The 24,626-nt window shown below is 49.3% G+C and overlaps 1 long non-coding RNA gene across 1 annotated transcript in view; it reads left to right on the top strand.

Moving 5' to 3' along the window:
- LOC132248305 (uncharacterized) overlaps positions 1–23,721 on the top strand; it is a 44,830-nt gene extending 21,109 nt beyond the window's left edge. The window contains exons 3-4 of the long non-coding RNA XR_009459475.1: positions 14–160; positions 23,453–23,721. This is a non-coding gene — a long non-coding RNA (uncharacterized LOC132248305). The remainder of the gene's footprint in view (positions 1–13; positions 161–23,452) is intronic.
- The last annotated feature ends 905 nt before the right edge of the window (positions 23,722–24,626 follow it).

Below are 24,626 nucleotides of genomic sequence, written 5' to 3'. Positions count from 1 at the left end.
GCGTGCCTTGCAGGTTCTCGACAGTGGATCGAGACGTCCTTGGGACCTGGGGGTGTTTATCCATGTTCTGTCCTCGGAGCACAGGTGTTCCCCTATTCTGACTGAGGGAAGACCCAAGGTCTTCAGCTACTAGCCTGAGCCAGGATTTTCACGTTATTGGGTAAGGCAAACCGTAAGACCCTTCAGCTACTCATCTGAGCGGCGCGGTCGCTTGTACGTCTGGAAGAGCGCCGGTTGCACTGGCAGCACTGCCTTCCCTAGCTCGTCATGCCAGACAAGCACCCATGCTGCACTGGAGGAAGGAAAAGCAAGCTGCTAGTCAGCTCACTTCTTATTGCTGTGGTTCTGGCAATCCACCAGACTGGGTTGGTGCTGGTCCTGCAGAAAGTGCAATAACAGGCCAGTGACAATTCATTTTCCCATATCTCTTCTTGAATCACTTTAAATCTTCTCAGAACTCTTCATCTTTACAAATAGTCTTTTTCCTTTTTCCATTTGTTCCTCATTTCCTTCATATATATAATTCCTTTGTCTCATATTCCCCGTTCTTATTTATATACAATCCATACATTGACTTTTTTTCCCCCCTTTTAATGTCATCTTGCATCTTTCCCCACTTTATTTCCAGTTAACACTTTTTTTCGTAATGCATCATTTGTGATGCAGAATTCAATGTTTTGTACTGCTGTCTTCCCAATTTTTTTTTCCCCACCTTTTCCATTTATCTCTCTTCCGATTCCCGACACTTTTCCTCTCCCTATCTTGGCCGGATGAAAGAAATTCCTGCCACCAAACGCTTTGCCACACCCTATTCCCTTCACTTCTTGTCCTTCCCCCAATGTAATCCTTGATATCATAATATCCTAGCTGTGTGCATGCCCTTTCCAGGAAATATACCCCCTTCCCTACCAACAAACATTGCTTTCTGTAGTGCCACCCTCATTCCCATCAAGATCACCAGTAGTTCCCATTGCCTCTCTCCTCTTTTAACCAATCTATACACTGCACTTCCATAGGATTGGGCACAAAGGGTATCGTATCTCCCTTTAGAAATTCCCCTACTTTTCCCCACACCTCTCGCAAACGCACACTCCCAGAAGATGTGGTGAACCATTTCTTCCTGTGTGCAGAACTCTCCAGGGCACCCGCCCATCTCACCAGACCCCATCTATGTAGTACTTCCCTTACTGATAATACCCGTCTCACTATACACCATGCTACTTCCCCATGAACCCCTTTCCATCTTTCATCTGCTATTCCCTTCCACACCTCTCACCTGTTCCCATGTCGAATCCCTCATGTTTGTTAATCCATCTTTACCCCTAATTGTTTTGAAGATCACCCTTGCTTTTTGCAGTCCCTCCAGCCCCAATTTTTCCAAACCCTGTGCTCTTGCGAATGCCGCCAGTCTGTCCACGTGCTGTGATGGTTTCTGTGCCCACGTTCCTGTCCATCTTTCTCCAAATATCCCCCATGCCCTCAGAACTCTGCCTCCTCAATACTTTGCAACCTTCCCGGCTATTTCTTCCCCTTCTCATGCCTCCCTTACTAATGCTGCCACCCCATGCCCATATACAAATGTTTCAACCTCTAGAAAACCCCACCGCCCTAATTCCCTTGCTTTATAAATCTCGCTATGTGCTCCCCTTTTTCCCTTTAGTTCCCCAGAAAAACGCGCACAATTCCTTTTTGTATCTGCCTTGCTTGTCTGCACAATGGAGGGTGTACCCACCCCATGAACAGAAGGGTTGGTAATATGACTGATTTGATTTAATTTTAATGTTCCCTGTCTTTTGCCAACCCTTTTCTCCCCCTCTTTATACAACAATACTATTACCCCTTCTGCAAACCCTTTCCCCCTTCCATCATTTCTTTAAACACTTCCTTTTATGTCTGTCCCCAACCACCCCCAAAATTTTTTGTAAAACTCCCCTGGTATCCCATCCACCCCTGGCACTTTATTTGTCTTCATTCCTTTCAGACGCTCTTCTATTTCTTCTGCTGTTAGCTCTTTCTCCAAATCTTCCCTTTCCTTTTCCTTCATTTGCTGTATTTCTTCCCCTTCTGCCATCTCTTCTTCCTCTTTTTTCCCTTTTACTATGCAGGTCCTTATAGAACCTTGTTACTTCTTTTAAAAGATCTGCTTCTGCTCCTTTACTACCTGCCCCCCTTCCGTTACTATTTCCTTCATTTCTTTCTTCCCATTCCGAACCCTCTCTGCAAAACATCCACTCCACTCCTCTCCTTTCTGCACCCACGGTGCCCGCGCCAAAAATATTCTTTCCCTTCCTCTCTTTTCAAACCACTCTTCCACCTTCCTCCATGCCATCCCCAGTTCCTCTTTTACATCTTCTCCTGCTTCTGCTTCCTTTACTAATCCTTGTACTCCTTGCTGCTTCTGTATCAAACTGTGCTTTGTCTGCTTTGCTCTCCCCCCCCCTTCCTTCCTAAACCATTCTTTGATCCTTTCCTTCACCATTACCCACCACTCCCACTTTGTTTCAAACTACTTTTTCAATGTTCTCCATCCCTTATATTCTTCCACTAATTCCCTGCATCTCTCTCCATCTTCTAGGTCTTTCAAAATCAATTTCCATACCCCCTTCCCCGCTTCTCCTTGTCCGATCTCCACTCCTAAGATGTTATGATCCGACATTCCCACTTCCCTTATGTCCTTTTGCACCCTCAATCCTTCTGACATAAACACAAAATCTATCCCTGATCTTTTCCTCCTCCCTGGCCCCATCCTTGTACAGACAGCCTCCCCTTTCCAAATACCTTTCAGTCCTTCTTCCTGTGCCCATCTCCCTAGCAATCTCCCTGTCCCATCCAGTTCTCCCTCATGTTCTTCCCCTACCCTGTCCCCTTTTTCTCTGATGCAGTTGAAATCCCCCACCACAACTCTGTCCCCCTCCCCCACAACACACTCCCAGTTTCTTAAACAAGCCCATCCTCTCTCCTGTCACCCCCGGTGCATACATGTTCCAGATGGTGACTGTCTCCCCTTCCCACTCCAGCACCATCTTCTGTACCTGCCCCTACACCAGCACTTGCATGGTTTTAACTCTTAGCAGCACTTGTCCTTCCCCAATCAAAATTCCCACCCCCAGGTTTTGGTCCCCTCCTGCTCCCGCCCACCAGGAAGGTCCCCACTGCCACTGCTTTCTTAACCAGCTCCACTCTCTTCCCCACCCTATCCCACACTCCTGCACACACAGCACTTCTGCTTCTGTTGTTTCTAGTATCTTTTTAATCCTCTCCCATCTCTGCTTCCTCAACCAACTCCTCACCTTCCACAATATTATTCTTCGTGTTTTCCTCATCTCCTTACTCATGGATGACCTTTCCCTTATGCCCCCTTTCCTGCCCTGCCCTGCCCTTCCACCCAGTGACCCGTCTCCCTCATGCCCGTCACGTGAGCTATGTTAACGATTGCCGCCAGGCTGAAATAACCCTTTGCTCCTTTGCTCCCTTCCCCCTCCCTTCCAGGCTCTGTTCCCCTGCTGCGGGTTTTCCTGGGTGTTTCCTCCCCCCGCCTTGTCTCCCACCCCTTTCCTCTTCATCCTCTTCCCATCCCTGTTTTGTTTTCCCTCCCTTTGCCCCTTTCTTTTCTCTCTTTGGCTTCTCTGTCCCACTCGCTGCCTGCCCCAGCGGGATCCCCTGACTCCCTCTTGAGCAGGACTTGTCATTCTTCGAAGCTGGTTGTGTCCCTGCCTGCTTTCCTCCTTCTTTCCTGCCCTCAGGCTCCCTCTCGACCACGATTTTCAACCGTGGAGGTGGCCAGTCTCTCTCTAGCTCTTCCAGCATTTCTAACCCCATTGCCAGCTCCAGCCCCTCCCCTGCCTCTTTCCCCACACACAGATGCTTCCCTGTGCTCTGAGACCTCATTAGCAGATATGCCTGACTCATTGTCTGCCTCCATCTCGCCCTCTTGAGCTTCTCTTTCCTTCTCTCTTGGTTTTTCGCCTTGTTCGCATAAGAATACAGGCACTCTCTATATGTGTGCCCCTCTTCCCCACATGTGTTACACTTCATCTGTTTCTTGCACTCGTTTGCCCTGTGTCCCATCTCCCCACATTTGAAACGCCTGGTTTGTGCACAGAAAGCTGCAATGTGCCCTCCTTTCCCACATCTACTGCATAACTGTGGCTGCCCAACATAGTTTGCGTAGCCTGTATGGGGCCCTAGGTAGAAGTTTGATGCTGTGTGTCTTACTCCTCCAAAATTGGGGTCCTCCATTAATATTACTTTTGCTCTCCAGGACCCTGTCCAGATCTTGTGGGTGGAAAGAGTTATGGAAAAATACCTCACCCTGTGCACTTGTGCCCCCAAGCATCTTTCTACATCCTCTCTTTCTAATTCATGGTTAAACGTTCTCAGAAACAGTACTCTCTCCTGTTTCAAACCGCAATCCTTTCCATTTCACTTCTTTTGTAAGTTGCCCTTGTCTCTCCCAGAACTCCTCATTGGCTTTTCTTTCCAAAAAGTTAACCCCCAAACATCAGAATTTTCATGAACAATCCCAATGCTTAAATCTCTAGGATTCAGCCCAATATCTTTAAGCAATAACTTCTCCATAAACTCTGTTCTTGTGAGCAGAGTCGCTCCTTCAAAGCCTTCTTTCAGTAAGAATACTTTACTTTATTAACAAAGTATCAAAAACGTATAAAACACGAAGCCCAAACAGAAATCACAAACTATCATGCAATCCATTTTACAAACTCGAGCAGTTTTCCCCTTTTACACCTATTCTAAACATTTCACATCTATTACTGTCGCTTTTCCCCTCCCCCACAAAAAAGAAACAGCTATTAGTGCATTCCCGCCCCTTTTTTCCCCCCTTACTTCTGCTTTTTTAACATTTACACTCACTCTCTATTACATCTAAAAATACATAGTTCCAACACCTTTATACTCCGAAATCTCCGCTTCATTCCCATTATACATTTCTCCATTTGCTTCCCCCTCCTCCCTCTTGGTCAACCTCCTCCAATCGATTCCTTTCCATTTCTTTTTCTCTTTATTTTTGTAATATCGCAACTCTGCGTACATCAACTGAACGCATTCCCTTGATGTAAAATATAAACCCTTCTGCACTAATAAACACCTCCCTTTCCACACCGCACCCGTGTACATGACAACAGAACTCTTCTCCCACTCCTTCTCCCTGTGACTTAGCAACCCAGACATTGCACCTTCAAAAGTAACACACTTTCCCCCCCCCCCCCCAGCTGCTTTACAAAACCTATCTACTTGCTGCCACACCCTCTGTGCAAACTGGCACTCCCACACCACGTGATCTATCACTTCTACCCCTGTGCATATTTTCCTCGGGCACTTCGCCTAGCGAATTAAGCCTCATCTGCTTTGCTCTGGCCTTACTGGTAGTATCTTCCTCAACACCCGCCATGCAAAATCTTCATGCTCTCCTTTCCACACCCTCCCTACCTGTGCCCATGACAACTCCCCAATATCTGTCATCCCATCCTTTCCCCTGCTCTCCCTCAACATCCTCTTTGCCTCCCCCAACCCCTCACAACCTAATCTGTCCAACCCCTTTGCCCTCAAAAAGTTCCACCCCGTACATACCACCTCGCAGGGCTTTTCTGCCCACAAACCCGTCCACTGCCCCGCCCTGCCCCCTGTGTAATCCCAACCTCCTCAGATACCTCCCTGCCCAATACTGACAACCCCCCCCTCCCCCCACTTTCCCTCCCCTCCTCCATCCTTGCCACCCGCACCACTGTCTTCCAAAAATGACTATAAACAAAAGCCTCTAACTCTGGTAACCCCCACCCTCCCAACTCTCTTCTTTCTTATACAGCTCCTTTCTCACCACCCTCTGTCTTTCCTCCCCCCAAAAATAAACACACTTCCATCTGTACCCGCCTTACCTGTAACCAGGCTGGCGGGTACACTACTGCTACAAACAACACTGTTAGCAGTAACACTTGCTTTGCCACCCTGACCTTCCCCCCCCAAAAACAACCCCCGCATCCCCCCCATAGCCCTAATCCTCTCTTCACCCTCCCTCTGACCTCCTCCCACACCTGTTCCCCTTTCCCCTCCACATCCATGTGCACCCCCAAAACTTTTATCCCCCCCCGCTCCACCTTCTGCCCTTTATCCCCCAAACCCCTCCACTCCCCTACTGCTAACATTTTCCTCTTCCGCTATTTACCTGGGATCCCGCTGCCTCCCCATGCTCGCTAATCCTGTCTACTACCCGCCTCACCGATCCCTCATCCCAAGCCACAAATGTGACGTCGTCCATATACAATGTCACCCTTAGCTCCCCTCCCCCTGGCACCGCTATCCCCCTCGCCCTTTTCTCCCTTCTAACCCACTGTGCCAGCGGCTCCATCCCACAGACAAACAACCCTGGAGACAAGGGGCACCCCTGATGCACCCCTCTCTCTATCCTAAACTCTTCCCCCAAAAACCCCTTCAACACCCTACTTCATGTCCTCCCATACAGTGCTCTCGCCCACCCTACAAACTTCCCTGGAAACCCCGTTGTTTCCAAAACTCCAAACACAAAATTGTGCGCCACACTGTCATATGCATTCTCCAAATCCGTGCTCCCCATCACCACCCCCTTTCCCCCACATGTATTTTAACATGTCCCGCAACACGCACTCCAGCGAGCTGCTGAGGAAGGTGGCCAAGTCACGTCCGGTGGGCTGCCTCCCGATCCTCTTGTGGGCGGTCTCCTCCAGGGCACTGGCAGCGATGGTACGTACCATGGGGTCTCCCATGCTGGGTATGTTGGCACCTCCCTGCCAGTAGGGGATGTGCAGGACCTCATTGCTGGCCCTTAGTGGCAGGTGCAGCCACCGCTTGAGTAGCGGCCGGATCTTGGCGTCCGCCTTTTTGAGCGGGGTCTTGGGGACCGCTGAGCCTTTCAGGATGAACTCGACGTGGGGGATGTGGAAGGTTTTCACCGCGTCTGTCTTCTGCCAGGGGGCCAGCAGGCTCAAGTCCAGCTTGTGGGCATCCTGCATGATCCCTTTGATGGCCTCTTCTGGCATCTGCTTGGCCTGGTGGCTGGTGGGCGTCCCCAGGTGGCAGTAGGCCTCGTGGTCACGCAGGTGCCTCATTGCCTGGCCCTGGATCGTGAGGGTGCAGTCCAGGACGCAGCTCTTCTGCTGGCCATCGGTGTGCAGAGAGGAGCACGTGGCAACACTGAAGCGCGGGTCCATCCACCTGGCTGCCTCAGATGTCGTGTCCAGCATCTGCTGCAGCTGGGTGGCATCAGGGGCGAGGAGAACGAGGTCCTCAGTGTAGGCCAGGATGCTTAACTTCTGGCTGTACAGGTGGAGCCTGCTGGGGCTGCCTACCATGGCTCGAAGGAGTAGTTCCATGGCTAAGCTGAAGATGATGGGGCTGAGGGGGCATCCCTGTCTCATCCCCATCCGGGGGGCGGTCTCTACAGTCTCTCCATCAGTGGCGCGGACAGTCATGGTGTATCCATGGTAGAGCTCTCACCCCAGGTGGATGAGGCTGTCTGGTAGGCCCAGCTCATGGAGGGTGCCGAAGTTGTGGTGTTGGGGCATGGAGCCAAAGACGTTGGAGATGTCCAGCCATGCCACCATGCACTGGTTCCTGGTCCTCCAGGCCTTGCCTAAAGCTACCTGGAGGGTGAAGTTATGTTTGTAGCAGCCCTCCATTGACATGAAGCCCTTCTGCCTCCAACTGCTGGCCCCACCAGTCACTGCCCAGTCTGTGAAGCAGGCCACCAGGCAGCTGGCGTACAGCTTGGTGATGGTGGAGCACAGGGCGATGGGTTTCCAGTTGTCCAGGTCAGTCAGGTCTCCCCTACTGTGGATGAGGACCATGATATCCCTGTTCTAGGTGGTGGGTGTGTGCCAGGATTCTCTGCACTTGTTAAAAAGAAAGAAAGAACAAGGCAGCCTGAGTCATGTTTTTTGGGAAGACTATACTTGATACTGTCCCTGCCAGGGGCAGTGTCCCTGGTCCTCTTGAGGTGGGTTTCCACTTCCTGTGGCATGAAGGTGTCCTTGAACCTTTCTGCTGGGGGGCCAGTGGTCAATGCTCCAGCAGTTGCAGGGCGTGGGGCAGCAGCTTCTGCTGGGGGGTTGAAGACCCTGCTGAAATAATTAAACAGTTTCCTGGGGGACTGGGCAGAAAGCTGAGGATCCCTCCAGGATCGCTCTCACTGCCTTGGGACAGTTGGCCTGGTACAGCTTCTGGATCTGGGAGGTTGCCACTGGGTCATAGGGCTGGCACCTGGGTTGCATCTGTGGCTGTGGTCTGTAGTTTTGTTGTTGTTGCCCCCGCAGGGTCGGCCAGGCCAAGCACCCGCTGAGAGCTCCTCTGTGAGGTGGGCCACCAAGGCCTTGAAAATGGGGGTCTGGGAGAGCTCCACCAGCCAGAGGGTTTACCATGAGGTGGGCTTCCTTTGCTGATGGGTGGGCTCTACACCTGGAGATCCTGGCATGCTCAGGAGCTGGGAGGATCCCAGTGGTTTTTCCTCCAGATGGCCCTGGGATCCTTAGTAGATCAGGGGCATTGGGTGGCCCCAGGTGTCGAGGAGGAGGGCCGTGTGGTTGGGGCATTGCGTCCAGTCAGGGATCCCTGGCCATAGACCTGCGTCATGGCATTGTTGGGACAGATCTCTCCACTGGGGGCCCGGAGTTCTGGTCCAGTGGGGTTGTCAGTGGGGTGGCCAGTCTGGGTCTTCACACCATGGCCTGGGTCTGACAGGCCGGGGCAATGGACCTCGCCAGCATGCCGGGTCTCCTCTTGGCTCCATGGCCTCTGCATCCTTTCTGGTGGTTCTTCAAGAGCTTCAGTGCCGCAGAGGGCATAATAGAATGCTAGGTGCAGCTGGTGGAAGTGCCATAGGTGCTTGTGCAGGTCACTGTGTGATGGCAGGTTGGGCATAGCAGCTTTGCAAGGAGGGAAAGGGAAGGAACGTGAGCACTGCCACGTCTGCACTTTTGCCTGGGTCATCCATCGGAGAGTCTGGTGGCAGGGGGTCCAGAGCTCCCCCACCATGGTGGGGAGGCCCTCGGTGGGGGGGGGGGTGGTGTTTAGGACCACAGCGGTCTAGGGGCCATTGCCACTTAGGGCCTGCTGTCATCGCTGAGGAGCTGTGGTAGTCCAGAGGGATCTGCCATCACTCGGGGTGCTCCACTGTCATCTGGGGGGCTTTGGGATCTTGGGTCCTCTGCCTGGAGGTGGCTCTTGTCAGCCAGGATTCCTGGCTCTAAGAGTCGCTCTTCCTCCCGGAGTCTGCCGCTGGCTGGGGGTCCACCACCATCTGTCAGGGTCCCGACATTGCAGGGAGTGCGTTGGGGTTCATTGCCAACTCGCGTTCGCTGGCTCACCCCCATGTGAGGGTCCTCCATACCCCTTAGTTGGTGGTCTGTCCCAGCTGGGGGTCTCCTGATGTGCCTCAAGTGTACTTGTCAGTGGATCAGGGCCTCCTAGGGTCCTGGGGTGTTTATCCATGTTCTGTTCTCAAAGTACAGGCGTTCACCTACTCTGACCAAGGGGCGATGCCAGGTCTTTGGCTACTAGCCCAAGTCAGGGTTTTCGCATAATCTGTTCTGGTGAACCGTAAGACCCTTTAGCTACTCAGCTGAGCAGTGCTGTCGCTTGCGCAACCGGCACTCTTTCGGATGTCTTGGTGGCACCGCCTTCCCTAGCCCGTCAGCACTGACAAGAACCCACACTGCACCAGAGGAAAGAAAAACAAGCTGCTAGTTGACTCGCTTTTTTTTTTTTTTTTTTTACGGCTGTTGTTATGGCAGTCTGCTGGACTGGGTTGGTGCTGGTCCTGGAGGAGATGCAATACTAGGCCCAGTGCAGGGAAAGAAGTGATTCTTGGTCTTTCCAGCAATTTTTAAGCTGGTAAGAATGGATATTTTTCTTTTTTGTGTTAGTAATGCATAAAACACCCGAACAAAACCATAAAATGCAGAAAACACTAACTCCATGAGAATCCATTTCTTCTTCACAACTAACTTTTACGCTATCCTCTACCTAGCCATCTCATCGAGCCTTTAACCAGAGAAACGGTAACCTAACTCGAAAGTGATAGCATGAGAAGCCCACTCTCTTTGTTTTAAAAAAAACAAAACAAAAAACCCCAATTTAGACACGTTCAGGCTTCTCTTTACATGTCTTTTCCCTCCTATTAAAACACTTCTCCTTCCCCCCTGACCCCCCACCATACATTCTTTACCCCACCCCCGTGGGATAAAACAACCCCTTCCAACTCACCATTTCCCAATCCCTGCCCTCCTATATACCCCTTCGTTTCATGGTATGCCAACGGCAAACATTCCTGGACAGTGTAAAATAAACCCCTCAAAACTAATAGCCGCCTCACCTTCCAAATTGCCACCCGAATCCCCATGAAGAACACCCTCTGTTCCCATTCTTTCTCCCCTTTCGCCACCAATCCATACATAACCTTGTATGACACGCCTCTCCCCCAGCCACTCCCCCACAAAAATGTCCCAACTCTTCCCCACACCTTTTGGGCGCACAAACTTTCCCAGAAAATATGGTGTGCCATCTCCTCTTGATTACATAATTCCCTTGGGCATTTCCCTGACCTCACCAAACCCCACCTATATTGAATTTCCCTCCCCATCAATAACCTCCTCAGAAACTCAAACTCCCTGTGTTCTGCCTTCCATCTTTTATCTATACCCCCTTTCCACACCTCTTATACCTGCTCCCATGATAAGTCTCCCCTATCTGTTAAACCACCCCTTCCCCCAATTAGCTTAAATATATTCTTTGGCCCTTGTATCCCACCTGCCCCCAAAACTTCCAATCCCTTCTCTTCTAACAAAGGCCCCCAACCGTGCATAATGGAGTGATGGCTTTTCAGATCACAACTCCATCCACCAGGTCCCAAAAACCCCTAGCTTCCTCAACACTCTCCACCCTATGAATACTTACAAAATTTCCCTGCCACTCCCTTTCCTCCTTGCCCCCCTCTCCCCATGGCTGCCACCGTGTGTCCAGAAATGAAAACCTCCACTTTGGGGAAAGTTCCACCCCCACGATTCCTTCGCCTTATAATTCTCCCCTTCCATCATGCTCATTCTTTCCTCTCTAGAAGAAAACGCAGAACTCGGTCTGAATTTTCCTTGCCTGAAGCCAGGATGGCGGATACACCATCCCTGTAAATAATATCACTGGTAGTAAAGCCTCTTTAACAACTCTACCCTCCCTCCCAGGGAAAGCCCCCTTGTTCCCCATAACCGCAATACCTGCTTCACCTTTGACCCTATCTCTTCCCATGCCCTTTCTCCTGTCCCAGTCAAGTCAAATGTCACCCCTAGCACTTTCAAATTCTCCTTTACCACTTGAAACCCATACCCCTCAAGCCCCTCCCATTGCCCAATTGCCCACAAAATACTTTTCCCCTTGTTCACTTTAGCTCCAGATGCTTCCCCATATTCCTCAGTGTGCCCCAAAACTTTTCCCAATGACAGTCTATCCCTGACTAGTATTGTAATATCATCCATAGAGAGTAAGCACCGTGCTTCCCCCCCCCCCACCATGGAATCTGTACCCCGTGAATGCCCTTATCCCCCCAAATCCTGCATGCCAGTGTCTCTATGCCACACACACATAAGATCAAAGACAAGGGGAACCCTTGTCTGGCCTCTGATCCAATTTGAAAATGACCTCCAAAAAACCCTTTACCAGAACCCTACTAAATGCCCCACCCAGCATATACTGCCTGTATCCATCCCACAAACTGTTGTAAAACCCATCCCCTCTAAAACCCTAAACAAAAACCCATGATTCACCCTATCGTATGCCTTTTCTAAATCTAAATTCCCCACCACCAAATTCCATTTCCTTACCCTCCCATGTCCGAACACATCCCTCAAAACTCAGTGCATCTGTACGATTTTCCTTCCCTCTACCACACACGACTCGTGTTCCCAACCACCTGCTTTAAAACCTCAGCCATCCATGCTGCCAGTATTTATGTGTGTAGCTTGTAGTCTACATTCAAGAGTGTGGTAGGTCTCCAATTTTGTAACTTTTTTTCTCTATCCCCTTTCTTGTATAGTAGAATCACCACCCTTCTGCAAAACTATCTCCCGCCCACCCCGTTCCATGAATTCCTGAAAACCCCAACTAAGTCTTACCCACCCAGTCCCAGAATTTGACACACAATTCTTTAGGGAGCCCTCCCTTTTTAACTTTTTCTGTTCTCTCCCATCCTTTGCATTCATAGTTTCCCCTTGCCCCGAGGGTATTTCCAAATGCTCTTCTGTTTGTTTCTTTTTCCCACCCCCTTCTTCCTCCATGTTCTCCCGGCAGCCATCTTTGTTCCCCCATCCTCCATTTTGTTTCTCTCCATCTCCAAGCTTTCTTCTGATACTTGTGGGAGAAGAAAGCTTGTTGGAACAAGTTCAATCCCCAATGCCATTTCTAACACATCCCTCCCCCCCATCTTGTTCTTCCTCCCCCTCTGTCTCCATTTCCCCCACGCTCCCCTCCATAACACTCGGCACATCTTCCCCCCTTTTTGCGTACCCTTCTCCTCCCTTTCTTCTTGTGGTCTCACTTTCTTCACAAAGGAAAAGTGGCACTTTTTCTGTATGTGCCCCTCTTCCCTACATGCCCTACAAGTGACTTTCCTCATGCTCACAGCCCCTGCTCTGTGCTTCTTTTCCCTGCAGCGAAGATAAATCGTGTGCTGGGAAAAAGCTGCTATATGCTGTCGTGGAAACACACACAGAGTACTTTTGGGTCAGGTCAGCAGAAGCTTTTATTCAAAAGAAACTACAGCTGTAGGGGGAGTTCCAAAGTGACATGGATTTCCCAAGCACTTGGAAGGGGTTCCCCCCTCCCCCCCAAAGAGCAAAATCAGGAGGCTCGTATACTTTTTAACAGTCGCTTACAACTCCCGTGATCATATAGTGAAATTAGCATGAAAAGCGGCTATAATATTACTTCATTATTTCTTTGCTGTAATCAGGATGGGAATTATGGGGGAGGTGAGGTTAGTTCACAAACCTCCTTCTTGCACCTGGAAATCTACTTTGTACATACTTTTTTTTTCTACCTTCAAGGCCGTGGTGAAGGAAGCAGTTGCAGAAGAGTTACAAAGAACAAACACTTGCCATTATCTGTTCTACTGTACCGAGCCAGCAATTCTACACAAAGTGGTTATGTCATCTTATAACTAAAATAATCAAAGTTTAAGGCATATATTTTTTCTGATTCTACAGCCCCCCCCCCCCCCTTGAGACTATTTAGTCTCACTTTAGCCTTAAATTTCCATTCTCATGAGCCCCTCTATTTCATCATGCAGCCTTTCATGTTTTCTTTCAATCTGCTCACACTTTTGTAACACCATTATTCTAGACTCTGCTGTGGGTTTTCTTGCCTTGCTAAAGCTTCCCCTGCTGGCTTTCACGCAGCAGAGGATCAGTTGCATTAAGACATAGAACATTATCAGAACTATCAGGACAAACAATATTTCATACAGGATTTTCTTGCCAAGGGCCCCGAAATCTGGAAGCCAGGAGGTTAGCCAAGACCACATCTCTTCTAGACCCCAGTCAGTATTTTCTGAGGCCACTTGATGTAGGACCCTTAACTGATTTTGGATTTTGCGAATGTCAGTTTTGATTCGCATGTCCTGATTGACATAGACACAACAGGTGGAGTTTACTAAGGCACATACTCCTCCCTGGGATACCAATAGGTAATCTAGGGCTATGCGGTGTTGTATAGTTACTTGTGAGATCTGGGAGATCTCTTTTTGCAGAGCCTGAATTGCATCCGCAGTGGCATTTCCCATAGCTTCCATTGTGGCTGAAATGTTAATTATGGCTAGTTCCAATTCTCTTACTCCAAGCCACGGTATGAAGGTTCTCACAAATCGATGGAACCCCGTGTTTCTGGTAGCTAAGGGGTTAACCGCCCTTTTCATGTGATGGTTGAAATTGTTTACTTGTTCCAGACATATTGCACTATGCATTTCGAAACCAGGGATAACACGTCCAAGAGTGCATGCCCCCACCCAATTCCAGGGCAAGATTTTATGAGCCCTGTTTCCGCAGAGCCAGTAAAGGCCTGGGGCAGAAAGGGTACTCAAATCTCGACAGTTGTTGTGCCCTATCCGGCACTTTCGATTGATATGCATCGTATAGGACGGTCCACATTCAGCTGCTATCCTGCTGGACCGAGATATATTACAAGAAGTAAAATTGGAGTGAATGTAAAATTCCGATCTGTTTGCAATGAGAGCAACATGAGGTTCCTTAGAAAAGTTGTAGACCATGAATCCTGTACAATTGAGAGAGGGTACGTTACCCAACAGGATTCCACTGGTGCTACTAGGGCTATAATCTAGAGTAGTTAGGCAATGAGGGTAGTGTCCTACAGGTGTGGCTTTATTATAAGCTCCGGTGTTGTTGGATCTGTAACAGAAAGGCGCCTCTACTCTTGGGGAGATTATCCAGTTAGCAGGGGCGGCCCTCCATTCTTTAGGAGCGGACCGATGGGCAGCTAACGAGTAGAGTCTAACGAAGCCGCCGTTTATTGTTCCCCATTGCTGGAGGGATATTGGTACTCTGATCATTGGGATTCCTTGGTGTAGGTGTGCTGGGCTGTGAGAGCATATCCAGCAGTCACTTTTATTTCCAGCTTGAGCCACCGCATGGGAGATCTGCAAATACAAATTTTTCTCCCACCCCCTTGGGTGATACTGAGATACCCAAGTGTGATATATAAGGATATCAGTGCCATTTTTAGATACAGGAGGGACAAAGAATCTTAACAACAAACATAACCAGCACCAGTAAGAAAAAGAACACTGCCAGCCAAACCCAGGATGGCAGCCAAAGTCTTTCTTCGTCCTCTGGGCTCAAGTTACCTAAAGGACTGATAATGTTGGCTCTTGGTCTTGATCGAGGTGGTGATCTTCCAAATGGGAGCATTCACTTTCTTCGAGGCTGAAGATGATATCTTCGTTCTTCAACTGATGAATCCGGCTGGGCTGAGGCGTTGGGTGCAGGGGAGAAGTTATTAGCACTTGCACCCTGATGCTCCTCACTTGCCTGAGTGAGGTCCTGAGGGTCTTTGTCCTAGGCCTCAGGGAAAGATCCCATCCTTGGTTGGAATACAGCTGCTTCGGGGTCCAATGGAGGTGATACCTTCTTGCAGTGCGAGGTGTGAGTCCACGTTTGGTGACCTTGGCAACGAACAGCAGAATTAGTGGTCAGAAGTACCTGGAAAGGTCCTTTCCATCTAGGTTGAAGTGCGTTTTTCCGTTGACAGACCTTTACGTAGATCCAATCCCCTGGTTCGAAGTTGTGACAGGGAACATCCGGTGGTTGAGGTAAGGCGTCTTGGACCTGTTAATGAACAGACCTGGCATACTTCATTAATGCCTTGCAATAATTTAGTACAGTTTCATCAGTTAATTGTAGGTCTGTTTGGCGAGGGGCAACAGGTGGTGTAGCTGGCATCCTCATGGGTCGTGCCATGAGTATTTCATAAGGGGTTAGGCCATGTTTTCTGTTAACAGTGTTTCAAATGTGCATAAGAGCAATGGGCAGTGCATCAGGCCATTTGAGGCCTGTTTCAGCACAAATCTTCGAAATGCGCGTTTTAAATCAGAGTTTTTACGTTCTACAGCACCACTTGATTGTGGATGATAACTACAGTGTAGGTGTTGCTGTATGTTGAGTGCTTGGCAGATGTTTTTTACTATCTGTCCTGTGAAATGGGTGCCACGGTCACTATCTATTGTGAGGGGCAATCCAAATCTAGGGATGAATTCTTTGAGCAATTTCTTTGCTACAGTGATGGAATCAGCACGTACTCATGGGTAGGCTTCCACCCATCCAGAGAACACATCAATAATAACAAGAATGTACTCATAAGAACAGCACTTAGGTAGCTGCACAAAATCAATTTGCAGATTTACAAACGGTCCCCATGGAGGGGGATGGGCTGCGGGTGTCATTTTTACCCGTTGCCCAATGCTGTGAGCTAAGCAGATGGGACAGGAGCTACAGTACTGTTGTGCCATGGAAGGAAAATTTGGGGCAAACCAATTTCTTTGTACTGTAGCACTCATTCCTCCTTTGCTCGTATGGGCCACAGAGTGGGTTAAACGAGCAAGATGTGGCAAAAGCTCTCTAGGCGCCACCAGGTGGCCGTCCGGGGAGCGCCAGAGAGAGTCGGGGTGCAGTGAACATCCTGCACGCAGCCAGTCATTTATTTCCTTTTTTGGGGCCTGATTTTGAAGAAGGGCCAGACTTGAAAGGCTAGCCAAAGGAGACTGGTCTGCTGAAAAACAAACAAAAACAGAGTTAGGAGCCTGTGGGCCAGAAAGGGCCGCATTTCTGGCAGAACGGTCTGCCAGATCATTTCCTCGTGTGACATCATCAAAGGGTTTCTCATGAGCTTTACATTTAACAATAGCAATAGCAAGAGGCAATTGAACAGCTTCTAAGAGCGCTTTTACATAACAACCATGACTGATTTGGGTCCCTGATGAAGTGAGGAACCCTCTTTGTTTCCAGATTTGTCCAAAATCATGAACAACACCAAAAGCATACTTAGAGTCAGTATAAATGGTTGTGGTTTGATTTTTTGCAAGAATGCAAGCACGTGTTAAAGCAATGAGTTCAGCAACTTGAGCAGAACGAGCTTGGGGTAAAGAATAGGCTTCCAAAACAGCGTACTGAGTGCATACTGCATATCCCGCAACTAATTTGCCTGCATCATTTCTAAGACAGGAACCATCAACAAACAAAACAAGGTCAGAGTTCGGGATAGGAATGTCCTTGAGGTCAGTTCGAGAGGTTAACAATTGAGTTGTGATAGACAGGCAATCATGAGGCTCACCATCAGAGGCAATAGGCAGAAGTGACGCAGGATTCAGAATTGAACAGCGATTTAAGGTTACATTTGCAGCTGACAGTAGAAGTTTCTCATATTTAGTAAGACGGGAATTGGAAATGTGCTGAGTTTTGCCCTTGAGCAGAAGGGCCATCACAGCATGTGGAACTGCAACGGTTAAAGAGTGTCCCAAAACTAGAGAATCTGCCTTTTCAACCAACAAGGCAGCAGCTGCAACTGAACGGAGGCAAGGAGGAAGTCCCGCAGCTACGGGATCAAGGGCAGAGCTGTAATATGCAATTGGGCAATGCTTTTCACCGTGCAGCTGAGTGAGTACTCCTAAAGCGATTCCTTCCCGTTCATGACAAAACAAGGTAAAGGGTTTCTTATAATTAGGAAGTCCAAGAGCAGGAGCAAGAGTGAGGGCTTGCTTAAGGACCACAAATGCTTGTTCGGCTTCAGGAGTCCAAGGGAGGGGTTCCGGGGTGGTATCATGAGTGAATGCTTGCAAGGGTTTTGCGAAAGCAGCATAACCCAGGATCCACTGTCTACAATAACCCGTTGCACCTAAGAATCCCCTCATCTGTTTTCTAGTCATAGGTTTGGGAATGTTGAGGATAGCTTCAACTCTACTAGGGGAAAGGTGTCGTTCTCCTGCTGAGATATCATGCCCTAAATAATGTACCTTATACTTGCAGAGCTGCAATTTAGATTTTGAGGCCTTGTGGCCTTTCTGAGCTAAAGCTGTGAGGAGTGTCAAAGTATCTTGCTCACAGGCCTCTAAAGCGGGTGAGGCTAACAATAGATCATCAACGTACTGATAAAGGGTGGACCCCCCTTTGAATGTGATAGGATCCAAATCTTTTTTTAGGATCTGGGAAAACAGGGTTGGGGACTCTGTATATCCCTGAGGGAGTCTTGTCCAGGTATATTGAAATCCCTGCTAAGTAAATGCAAACAGATACTGGCTATCCTTATGAACGGGGATAGAGAAAAAAGCAGAACAAAGCTCCACTACTGTGAAATATGTAGCATCTGAAGGGATACAGGAAAGAATAGTGGCAGGGTTAGGGACCACGGGGAAAGCGGGTAACACAGCGGCATTTACAGCTCGAAGATCTTGCACAAAGCGATACGTAACTTTACCAGGTTTTTTGACAGGTAGGATAGGTGTGTTGCAAGGGGAGCGTATTGGGACAATAATCCCTTGCTCAAGGAGTGAGGAAACGACAGGCTTGATCCCTTCCTCAGCTTCCTTTGAGATGGGGTACTGTGGGACACGAGGAAGTGGCTTGGCAGGGTTCAGGATGATACGCACTGGTTCAGCACTCAGCATGTGCCCCACTTCATTCGCATGGGTGGACCACAGCTGTGGAGGTACTCGTGCCAACAGTTCCTCTTGCACGTAGGAAGTGTCAGGATCAGAGTACTCCTGGGTTAGCAAAGCCACAAGTTCGGTTTCCCTCTGTTCCGGTACCTCAAGGTAAACACCATCTGGGCTACAATAAATCACGCATCCCAGTTTACACAGCAAATCCTTACCAAGAAGGTTGACAGGTGCACAGGGGCTAAGAAGAAAGGCATGATTTTCAGACAAAGGGCCAATAGAGATGGAGACAGGTTCAGAGACGGGATGTGGGATAGGTTGTCCGCCTATACCGACAGCATTTACAGTTTCAGGAGAATAAGGTAGAAAAGGAAACTCAGCAGCCTTTAGCGTGGAGCGGGACGCTCCGGTGTCGACAAGACAAGAGACAGGTTTACCAGAAATAAGGCATTCAACAAACGGACCAGATTGGTCAGTAGCAAGCAAAGGAGCAATGATGTCACTGTCCCTCAGGCTGTCCTATTCAACACTGGGAAAATTGACAGGAAGTGGAGGTGGGGGCTGGGGTCTGGGTCCTTGGCCGGGGCGGTTGGGGCATTCTGATTTCCAATGTTCTTCTTGCTTGCAATAATGACATTGGTTCCCATAGCCTGGGTTTTGTGGGCTCAAGGATCTATCTCTTCCCCCGAATCTACCTGGGCCTCCCCTTCCTCTACCTGGACCCTGCAACTGAGAAATCTGTAAGGCCATTAACTTAAACTCAGCAATGTCTTTAGACCGTTCCAATTTGTTATGAAAATGGTTAGCCGCAGCAAGGACTTCGGTCAAATCTTTAGTTTCCCAGCCAATAATTACTGTTTGAATTTTCTCAGCAATTTTAGGGTTAAGTCCCTGGACGAATGCTGCCACTATTGCTTGTTTAGCATTTCCGACTGGGTTATCCATTCCTGAGTATCGTTCAAATGCCTGTTTGAGGCGTTCTAAATAGTCACTGGGGTGTTCGTTTTTGTTTTGTTTACAGGTATTTATTTTGGTCCAGTCTGCCTTTTTTGGGCAAATTGTGAGAACTGCCTGAACCAAAGCATTTCTCTTGTCAATAAAGTCTTGGCCAATCCCTGGGTTTTGATCTGGCCAAGTACAGGCAGCGTACAGACGTAGCATAGTTTCCTTGGGCAAAATGGATCGCATGAGCTGATTAATGTCAGCCCATGTTGGATTATAACAATTTATAACAGTCTGCAATTCTTCCTGAAATTTTTCTGGGTCTTCCCTGATTTTTGGGAACTTTTGAGTTAAATTGTAGAGATCACCTGGAGTCCAGGGTGCATGCACAGTTACTATATTTTGTCCATCGGTGCCAATGCCTGGCATTTGTCTTAGGGGGTAAACTTGTGCAGTTCGGGATCTCAGATTGATGGGAGATCTTTCCATGCCTATTCCCATTCTTCTAAATACACCTGTGGTGGGTTGAGACCCAGGAGTAAATTGCCACACTGGTGATGATTGAGTGGCAGATATGGTGGATGAGTCCGGACTATTAAGCTCCGTGGATGGATTTACTGAAGGAGCTTCAGCTAATGGGTCACTAGCCTGGGCTGCAGCCTGATGTTGAACCGGCTGTTGCTGATGTGGGAGTCCCAGGAGAGCAGGGTTCGAACAAAGGTTAAGGATATCCTCTGCTGGCTCCGGTGGTGGGGGCGCCCCGGGCAATGCTGGATACATCGGAGTGGGGGCCAGCGTGTAATTTGGGGGAGCAGCCACTTTCTCCCGAACAGCTTTTCACTGCTGTTTTAATTTTTCTTGAGAGTCTTTTAGGCTCCTAGTTTGAGATTCTGTCCGCCGTTTGGACATTTCATCATACCAATAAAAGAACGCGTCCCACTGGTTTTGTGGTGTTTTGGATCCACGGGACTCTAACGCCCCTCTCAAGTGCACTATTTTATCCTGATCAAATGTTCCTTCCTGTGGAAAATGTTTCACAGGATCATCCCTAGTATACCAGTTCCACTTATCCAGGTACTTACAAGTCTTGGGAGAATAGTGTGTGTACATAAAGTACGCCGGAGTCCCCTTAGGGGGGACAGGAACCTGTTTAGACTGACTTGTTCCCATTTTCAGTCACACAGGGAGACATAGGAGAGGCTTATTTAGGATGTCCGGGCCGCTCAGTGCCTTGCCCCGCAGTTTTTCACTGCCCAGACAAAAGGCTTCTGACCCGACACCGGCTCATAAAATGGAAATGGGGAGGGAAACACTAGAGGGATCCTTTCACTCCTGCTTTCGGCAGAAGCTACTGGGACAAGGGGTTTGGAAAAGACAAAATCACTCAGACGCCCTGTCCACTGGGTCACGAGGTTCCAGTTGGGTCCCCTTGCTTTCAAAACTGCCCTGTCAGGCAGAATTGGGGCGGCTGAACCCAACCGTAGTCTCAGTCCTGGTCAGTGGCTCATATTTCTAAATACACACACATGCACATTTATTCAGTCAGCCAGACCTCCTACCCCACACCGCCTTAGTTAATTAACTACAAACCCAATGTGCTGTTGGATGAAGGTGCCTCAAACAGTTTCTCCCTAAAACGTACGTTACCAGACACAAAATGGGATCCTTTACCAGACAGAAAATTTTAGCCGGCAGTAAGGTTCAGACTGACCTGTTTTAACAAGGTTCAGATCCAGTTACCACGGCCAAGTTGGGAGCCTACAGGCAGTCCTCCTCTGAAACCCCAATAGAGATTTTGAATTAGGTCTCTTACCTCTCAAGTTTGGCGCCTCAGGGTTCGGGGGGGGGGGGTAGCCTGCGGTCCTCCTTCCTCAGCCTGTGTTCTGGATCCGAGTCACGGCACCAGGAATTGTCGTGGAAACACACACAGAGTACTTTTGGGTCAGGTCAGCAGAAGCTTTTATTTAAAAGAAACTACAGCTGTAGGGGGAGTTCCAAAGTGACATGGATTTCCCAAGCACTTGGAAGGGGTCCCCCCCCAAAAGCAAAATCAGGAGGCTTATATACTTTTTAACAGTTGCTTACAACTCCCGTGATCATATAGTGAAATTAGCATGAAAAGCGGCTATAATATTACTTCATTATTTCTTTACTGTTATCAGGATGGGAATTATGGGGGAGGTAGGGTTAGTTCACAAACCTCCTTCTTGCACCTGGAAATCTACTTTGTACATACTTTTTTTTGCTACCTTCAAGGCCGCGGTGAACGAAGCAGTTGCAGAAGAGTTACAAAGAACAAACACTTGCCATTATCTGTTCTACTGTACAGAGCGAGCAATTCTACACAAAGCGGTTATGTCATCTTATAACTAAAATAATCAAAGTTTAAGGCATATATTTTTTTCTGATTCCACAATGCCTTGCCCTGCCCTCCCCTCCCACATATGCTACAAACCTTCAGCTGCCCAAAGTAATGTAAATAACCCCTTTGCCGACCTATTTGGATTGCAGAGGGCTGGGGGGCAGGGGCTGCGGGTGGGAATGGAGAGGTGCCGGGCGGGAGGCCCCACTGGTGTCTGGGCTGTTGGGACACGCTCAGGACAACACCGCCTGGCCGTGGGTGGGGGCTGTGGGGCCCGGGGCCAAGCGCAGGGCAGTGTGGTGGGGCTGGGGCGCAGTGGGGGAGCCATGTCCCCTGTGGGTACTGTGGGGGAGGGGAGTTGGTGCTGTGGGGACAGTAGAGGCACCTAAGGGCAGGGACCTGGGCCGCCATCTGCCTGCCACGAACCCGTGCTGGTTTCCCCTCAGCATAATTTGTCCTGCCGGGCTCTCACATATGTGAGCATTGATAATTTTTTCAAAGACTTTGCCAGGGATGGAGGTGAGACTGACTGGCCTATAGTTGCCCGGGTCCTCCTTCCTCCCCTTCTTGAAAATGGGGACCGCATCGGCCCTTTTCCAGTCCTCCGGGACTTGGCCCGTGTGCCACGAGCGTTCAAATATTCCCGCCAGTGGCTCTGCAATGATGTCGGCCAGTGCCTTCAGCACCCTCGGATGGATCTCATCTGGGCCTGCCGACTTAAAGGCATCCAGTTGTTCCAAGTGACTCTGCACCATCTCAGGGTCTATGCGTGGCAGTCTGGCACCTTGCTGCTGCCTCTCTACAACCCCAGTGAGAGACTTGTCGTGTCCCTCGCTTAGGAACAGAGGCAAAGAACTCGTTGAGGAGTTCAGCCTTGTCCCCCCTGTCCGTCACCAATTGCTTCTGCCCATTTAGCAGGGGTCCTATTCCTCCCTGGGCCTTCCTTTTACTCCCTATATATCTAAAGAAGAATGTCTTGTCCTTTACTTGGGATGCCATCCTCAGCTCCATGGTAGCTTTGGCCCATCTAACTGCCTCCCTACAAGCACGAGCAGAGGAGGTATATTTGTCTTTGGTGATCTCTCCCTGTTTCCACTTTTTATGTGCTCCCCTTTTGGCCCTTAGGCTGCCCTGGATTTCTGCGGTCAGCCAAGGAAGCCTCCTGGCCCCTTTCCCTCTTTTACCCTGCATGGGGATCGTCTCGCTTTGTGCCCGAAGGATCGATTCCTTAAGGCACAGCTACCCTTCTTGGGCTTCCATCATTTCAAAACTACTCTGCAGTGCGTCCTTGACTAATCGCCTGAGTTCACTTAAATCAGCTTTCCTAAAGTCTAGTACTTTCACCCTACTAGTTACCTTACCCACTCGACGTCTTATGGTGAATTCTGTTATTAGGTGATCACTGTCCCCCAGATGGCTACCGATCTGTAGGTCCCCTACCATGTCATCCCCCATTGCCAATACCAGATCCAGTATGGCATTCCCCCTAGTGGGACCATGTACCTCCTGTGTCAGGTGGAGGTCCTGTACACAGGTTAGAAACCTGCGTGAGTGGTGGGACTCCAGACACTTCACAGATGAGAAAGGGACATGATGTGGTGGGGACAGAAGAAAGGGAAGGTGACGATTTTACTCATTCCAAAACTAGGTCTTACTTTGTAAAGCTGTATTCCTGCTGGGAGTCCCTTCCCTACTCAACCTTGAGTATATCTATATCTGTATCTGTAGCTATATCTATATCCTCCATAATGGTCCAAAGAATTTTGGAGAAAACTTAAACGAATTGGAAATCGCTAGGTATTCGTTTCTCTGAAGAGTCTCACAAGTAGGCTGCTCGTTCTCCATGCCCACTTTCTGCTGGACTTGTTTCCCCAGTACCAAGTGTTATCTGTGACAAATCTGATTAGGAACAAATTGTAAAAACGGCTCTCTATTTTCTTCATTTCCTACTGCAGTTTTCTGAGCAGCAGGTTGGGGTCCTGATGCCGGAGTCATTCAAGAGCTAACTGTCTGCTTTCCTAGCAATTATTTTCACTTTCCCGAGGGACGTCTGAACACCTGACGGCTGCTTGAGCATCCCAGGGCCAGGCACGTAGAAAAACACCAGCTAATTCCTAATGTTATCATAATTTCAGTAAAATATTAATAAATGTTGCATCGAAGAAGCATTCTGCCTTTTGAAAAGACATCTTGTGCAGGAGAGTACAACTGTTTAAAAAGATAACCTTTACCAGCACTTTTTAACTAATAAATATTTAATTGTCTTAAATAATAGGAACATAAACGTTTTAACTATATACATTTTGTCATCTCAGGAATGGAGGTTGTACAGCCATTCTGCAGACACTGTCCGGGTGCACGTCTGTGCTGTTGCCATGTTTAGACGAAAACTGGAACTGACACAGGCTGGGGGCTAAAAACCTGATCCTGCCAAACCTTCCCAGACCCCAGAAATCCCCTGCAGATCCTGCATCCCCATAAACCCTCCCATGGATTGTGCTTAGCCCGCATCCTCCCACAAATTGTGCCAACCCATTCCCCACCCAACCCCCCATGGCTTGCACCTGCCCCCCCACCGCCACCCCCCTGCAGACACCCTCTGCCCCCCGCCCCTCTGCCGATGCCCCCCTATCTAGGGTTACCGGGGGGAGCAGGGAGCTGTGGGTTGGGAATGAGGAGCACCAGCGGGGCTGGAGGGTGGGAAAGGGGCTGTGGGTTGGAAGTGAGGGGCACGGGCAGGGCTGTGGGAGTTCAGGAGCGAGGGATGCTGGGAGGGAGCAGGGAGCTGGACACCTGAGACACCTGAGATGGAGCAGGCATTTTTCAGTTAAAAATGCTCTATGCACCCAGCCAGGGGTGTACACCGGACTTCAACAAGCCATTTATATGGCAGACGGATACCTGCAACGTGGCGTTAGGTGCGGTGCTGTCCCAGACACAGGAGGTGGGGGAACATCCAGTGGCCTACATTAGTCAAATTTGTTCTTGGGTCTACTTCCTGTGGGAGACACGTGGGTTCATGCCCATAGTGTTCCTGGGAGCCAAAGACCCGGACCTCCCAGTGAAGAGCCAGGAGGTAGGAGCTGGGCTGAGAGAGAGGGTGAGTGAGCACAGGGGAGCTTGTAGGGG

This window comes from Alligator mississippiensis, chromosome 1, assembly GCF_030867095.1.
Source record: "Alligator mississippiensis isolate rAllMis1 chromosome 1, rAllMis1, whole genome shotgun sequence".
NCBI classification, from domain to species: Eukaryota; Metazoa; Chordata; order Crocodylia; family Alligatoridae; genus Alligator; species Alligator mississippiensis.
The sequence above is the reverse complement of the archived record's forward strand: the minus strand, read 5'-3'. Positions and strand labels throughout refer to the sequence as shown.